The following is a 6,606-nucleotide window of genomic DNA, read 5'->3' as shown; positions in this document are numbered from 1 at the left end:
TTGTATAAGGTTTACAAGGAGCAGCTGGTGATATTGAGCTGCCCCAACTGTAACTCACTCTAAAAGATCATTCTAGCTTCAGAGGTCCTTCCTGGTGATGTTGAAGACCTTTGATGGACAGTTTCTTCGCTTGACTTTGTCTTTAAACATCTCCCACATAACATGGGTATTGATTTTTGGAGCATTCTATAGTAAATATCCTGTATGCTAATCTCCATTTCAGAAACTGCTTCCCAAAGGACTCAGTTTGAGACAATTTGTTAACTGTGAAAATACATTAGGTTTTAAGATCAGTTCTGGAGAAATACTTTAAATGGCCAGTAATGTTCTGGAGAAGTTCCTGTTGAAGGATGTCATGCTGAGAAAAGTGGAAGGATGGTGAAAAAGAAGAATACTCTCACTGAGATGCATTAACACAGTGGTTGCAACACTGCGCTCAAATATAGCAATAATCATGAGGTTGACACAGGACTGGGTAGAGTTTGTTTTATTGAACATAAGATTGCTATGACTCAGAACTGACTCAATGGAACCTAAAAACAATAGCAACAAACAACAACATTCTTCAAATTGCAATTGCAATGCTAGGCTCAGAGCTAAAAAATATAAGGAAAGGAGGTGAAGAATAAGAATTCCAGGGCAATAGAGGAAGTCACCACTGAAAATTCTAATGAATCTCATGAATTTGGGAAAATCAGAACTCAGAGATAATCATAGACAGAGTATGCAAAGTTTAAAATTGTATGTGTAATATTGCTGTTGTTTAGAGCCATCAAAAGTCTGAAGATCTTTCCAGCAGACAGCTATAGCAAGCTAGTTGAGAAAGACATCTATTCCTCTGCCTCTGGTAACAGAATCCTGGAAGGCTGGAAGAAAGAAAGCCTGAGGGTGAGAGAGGGGAGTATGAATGTCTTCCCACATCCTCTCATTACCATTCTAAGTATCATCTTAGTGTGAATGGCCTTGTCTGAATCTTATCATTTTGAGTGCACAAGCAAATAGCCTGGTGCAAGTTTTGTCTTCTATCAGTATATAAAGATCAATTCTGGTAACCTAGTGGTTATGATTCAGTCTTCTAGACTCAAGGTCCGCATTTTAAAACTACCATTTTTTCCACAGGAGAAAAAATGAGGTTTTCTGCTTCTCTAAAGATTTACAGCCTCAGAAACCCAGTACAGGGTCACCTTGAGTCGCACCTGACTCCATGGCACATAACCACCACCACCATAGATGATAAGGAGCTCTGGTAGCATATTGGTTACCAGTTGGCTTTCTAAACTTAAGGTCAGCAGTTCAAGACTACCAGCTTTTCCAAAAGAAGAAGATGAGGATTTCTGCTCCTATAAATATTTACAGCCTCAGAAACCCTGGACAACAAGGTCCACCACGGCACAAAACCACCACCACAATAGATGATACTGAAATGAAATGCAACACAAAAATATTGATGTTCCAAGCATTTTTGAGCTGAAATAATATTGACCATTGTGAATCAGATAATCATACAGCCTGGTTGACCATAAATGAAAAATTGAAGAGGAATTGAAGTGTCACACTCATCACCAAAAAGTATATTTCAAGATTTATCCTGAAGTACCATACTTCCAGGGATAGCATAATATCCATCAACCTGCAAGGAACACCAGTTACTATGTTGTTGTTTTTAAGTGTCAAATCAGTTTCAAGCAATAGCAACTCTGTATAGAGTTTATGAGTAGTGACTGATGAGCTTGAACCACCAACCTTGCAGTTCGAACCAATTTTGCAGTCCAGTGCATTAATTCACAGCACTACACCATGAGTATTATCTAAATGTACATAGCTATATTAATGGCAAAGATGAGGACATTGAAGATTTTTGGCAACACCTCTATTTTGAAATTGATCAAACATGCATTGGGATGCATTTTGATAATTACTTGTGATTAGACTGCACAAGTTGGAAATAATGAAGAAGGATCAATAGTTGGAAAATATGTCCTTGGTGATAAAAACACAATATGAGAGATCATATGATAGAATTTTGCAGAATCAATGACATAAACAATAGAAATATCAACTTTCAAAAATATAAATCATGGCAAAATACTCATGGAGATTTTGAGATGGAATAAAAAGAAATTATTTTAACTATATTTGTGGACAGATTTTGGAGAAGCTCAATATCATCAGATAGAATAAAGACAGGGACCAACTATGGAACAGACCATAAATTTGCTAATATGAAAATTCAAGTTGGCGATAAGGAAAATAGAAATAAGTCCACTAATTGGGGTCAAGCTTGCCAATGATAGTGAGGTTGGCCCAGCTTGGGCAATGTTTCATTCTGTTATGTATTAGGTAATTATGAGTTGGTACTGATCAAAGACACCTAACAACAACAACAAAACCAGATGAACAAACCAATCTGTGTAGTAAGAAGTGCAACCAGACTGTTCCTTAGACACCAGGATGGTTAGAATTCATCTCTTATACTGTGGACATCTAGTCAGGAAAGACCAGTTCCTGAGGAAGAATGTCATACTTGTTAAAGTGGTTGATGTTTGTAAGTGACTTTTTGTTGAGGTGACTTTTCTGGAGTAGAAAACCTTATCTTTCTCCTGCAGAGCATCTTGTGGGTTCTAACCACTTGCTGTGTGGTTTGCAGTCGAGTGATTATCATATGGAGCAAGGTAGACCATCTATGAGTCTACAGTGGCAGCAGCGGCAATGTGCTCAAGTGTAACAGTAATTGTGAGGATGTCACAGGACTGGGTCATGCTTCATTCTATTGTGCATAGGCTTGCTGTAAGTCAGAGTCAACTTGATGGCACCTAACAACAAGAACATACACAGTTCTAATCAGTACTTTTGTTTGCTTCCTCTTACTTACACTCAGATGAGTTATTTTATCACAACTAGAGAAATAAAGTCACCACTAGTGTGTCAGTTTGTCATATTGTGGTGGCTTGTGAATTGCTGTGATTCTGAAAGCTATGTGACTGGTATTTTAAATACCAGCAGGTTCATCCATGGTGGACAGGTTTCAGATAAGCTTTCAGCCAAACACAGACTAGGAAGAAGGATTGAGGAACTACTTCTGAATATTTAGTCACTGAAAACCTTATGAATAGCAAAGAAACACTGTCAAATATAGGGCCAGAAAAAGAGCCCCTCATGTTGGATGTCACTCAAAATGCAACTGGGGAACAGCTGCCTCCTCAAAATAGAGTTTACCATGGTGCCGCGAATGGAGTAATGTCTGTGTGAGGAAAGCCCATAGGGCCTTCATTTACTGATTGGCACAACTCAAAAATAAGAGGAAACAGTTGTAAACATCCATTGAAAATTGGAACATGGAAAGTACAAGTATGAATCTAGGAACATTGGAAGTTTTCAAAAATGAAATGGAATGCATAAACATGGATATCTTAGGGATTAATGAGCTGAAATGGACTTGTATTGGCAATTTTGAATCTGATGACCACATGATTTACTATGTCGGAAATGAAAAATTGAAGCAGAAAGGTGTTGCATCCATTGTCAAAAAAGAACATATCCAGATCAGTCATGAGGTACATCACTGTCTGTGATAAGACAATATCCATGTGCCTACAGGGAAGCCAAGTTAATACCACTATAATTGAAATTTACGTACTAAATACTAAAGCCAGTGAGGATGAAATAGAAGAATTCTACCAACTTCTTCAATCTGAAATTGAACAAACATGAAATAAAGACATATTGATCATTACAGGTGATTGGGAAGCAAAGATTGGGAGAAAAGAGTAAGGAACAGCAGTTGGAAAATATGGCCTTGGTGATAAAAATGATGCTGGAAATCACATGATAGAATTCTGAAAAATCAATGATTTTCTCATTTCAAATACCTTCTTTAGACAGCATAAGAGGCGACTATACACATGCACCTCACAAGATGGCATGCATAGAAATCTAATTGACTACATCTGAAGAAAGAGAGCATGGACAAGCTGCATATCATCAGTGAAAACAACACAGGTGCAGATTGTGGAACAGACCACCAATTACTCATATACAAATTCAAACTGAAGCTGAAGAAAATGAAAACAAGTCCACAAGAGCCAAGATAAAGCCAAATATTACATCAAAATGTGCAAAGATCTAGAATCAGAAAAACAAAAAGGAAGAACACACTCAGAATTTCTCAAGCTGGGTGAACTGAAGAAAAACTTCAAGCCTCAATGTTTCTTATTGAAAGATTCTATGGACAAATTATTGAATGATGCATAAAGCATCAAGAGAATATGGAAGGAATACACAGAGTCACTGTGCCAAAAGGAAATGGTTAATGTTCAACCATTTCAAGAGGTTGCATATGATCAAGAGCCAATGATACTGAAGGAGGAAGTCCAAGGTGCATTGAAGGAATTGGCAAAGAACAAGGCACCAGGAATTGATGGAATAAAAATTGAAATCTTTCAAGAAAGTGAGGAGGTACAAGAGGCACTCACTTAACTAAGACAAAAAAATTGGGAGACATCTATCTGGCCGATTGATTGGAAGAGATCCATATTTGTGCCCATTCCACAGACAGGTGACCCAACAGAATATGGAAATCATTGGACAATCTCTTTGATATCCCATTAGAGTGATGTTTTACTAAAGATAATAGAGAAATGGCTACAATCATACATTAACAGAAAACTTCTAGAGGTTCAAGCCAGAATCAGAAGAGGCCTTGGAATGAGGCATATCATCACTGATGTCCAATGAATCTTGGCTGAAAGCAGAGAATATCAGAAAAATGCTTACCTGTGCTTTATTGACTGCAAAGGTTTTCAATTGTGGGGATCATGACAAGCTATGGACAACTTTGTGAACTATGAGTATTCCAGAAACTTAATTGTGCTCATGAGGAACCTGTACATGGACCAAGAGACAGTTGTTTGAACAGAACATGGGAACACTGAATGGTTTAAAATCAAGAAAGGTGTGCAACAGGATTGTATTCTTTCATCATAATTATTCAACTTGTATGCTGAGCAAATAACCTGAGAAGCTGGCTGATATGAAGACAAACATGGCATCAGGATTGGAGGAAGACTGATTAACAACATGTGATATGCAGATGATATAACCTTGTTTGCTGAAAGTGAAGAAGGCTTAAAACTACACTGGTGAAGATCAAAAAGCATAGCCTTTGGTGTGGATTACATCTCAATGTCAATAAAACAAAAATCCTCACCACTGGACAAATAAACAACATTCTTATCAAGGGAGAAATGAATGAGGTTGTCAATGGATTCATTCTTCTTGGATCAACTATCAATAATCATGGAAGCAGCAGTAAAGAAATCAAACAACTTATTGCATTAGGCAAATCTGCTACACAAGACCTTTTTAAAATGTTGAAGAGCGGACTTCCTGTTTGCCACAGCAGCCAGAAGGCATGGGTGAGAGAGGCTCTGGGTTCGGGGAAGAGGAACTCATGAAAGAAACCTTCCTGTGGTGAACCCACACCCTTACAGCCACCATAAGTCTCAGTACTTCAAAATCTTAAACTCGCTGTTTTAAAAAAATCACCGGACTGAGGAACTACTGGCTTTTTAAATTTGTACCCGCCACTTGGTAGGCGGGGCTGGAACCAACTCACGCCTAAAGCAGCGCTTCCAGTAACGGAGTCTTGAACAGAGAGAGGCACTGGAGACAAGGGGAAGAGAAAGTGCGGGTCATCTGCCCCAACATGTAATTTCGGCACTTGCAGTGGGCAGAGAGTAGTCAGTCAACAAAGAGAGGAGAAAAAAAAAACAAAAAAGGGAAAAAACGGCAACAGTCTGATGTCATCAGGCAAGAACTGTGTACTCCCGAGTAACCTCTACCCTGCCCAATTGAACCACGCTCAGTCAACAGTCTGATGTCATCAGGCAAGAACTGTGTACTCCGAGTAACGGCAACAGTTTGATGTCATCAGGCAAGAACTGTGTACTCCGAGTAACCTCTACCCTGCCCAATTGAACCACGCTCACCCGCCCCATTACCCCCTCAATCCCGCACCCCCGCCTTCCCGGACCCCAAACAGATGGGACCGCAAGCACCCACTGGAGCGTGCCCTAACCTTTGGAGCGCACACACACCCTGCTGCCATAATAAGCTAGAGTCCTGCACGGGCCGCCTAAACCCCTCCTCCCCCGTGGCCCCTGCACTGTTTGCAGGACCTGGCGTGAGCACAGCCCTGCCCCCAGGGCCCACCGCTAGCCCCACACCACCTGACTGATCGCTCAAGACCCAACCCTGCACACCACGCCCACCAGGCTCCCCCACAGGATTGTTCCTTCTGCCTCAGACAGCACGTCCACATCCCGCTGACCCCGCCCACACACCATAACAAGGTAGAGCCCTGCCCAGCCTTCCAGAACCCCCGTGGGACCCAACTTGCTGCAAAGCTTATTGAACTGCAAGGTCGGTGGTTCATGCCCACCAGTCGATCCTGAAGAAACCACGCTCAGCCCAGGCTGAGACATGGACGTGCATCTATCTGGGTCTGCCTTTTTGCACTGGTCTAACAGGAGTCCTGGCATGGATCTAAGGGTTGAGAGGGCACACTACAGAGCCTTTTGAACTGCAAGGTCGGTGGTTCAAGCTCAA

The sequence above is a fragment of the Chrysochloris asiatica genome, unplaced genomic scaffold (genome assembly GCF_000296735.1).
Source record: "Chrysochloris asiatica unplaced genomic scaffold, ChrAsi1.0 scaffold00493, whole genome shotgun sequence".
Classification (NCBI taxonomy): domain Eukaryota; kingdom Metazoa; phylum Chordata; class Mammalia; order Afrosoricida; family Chrysochloridae; genus Chrysochloris; species Chrysochloris asiatica.
Note: the sequence above shows the minus strand (reverse complement) of the source record.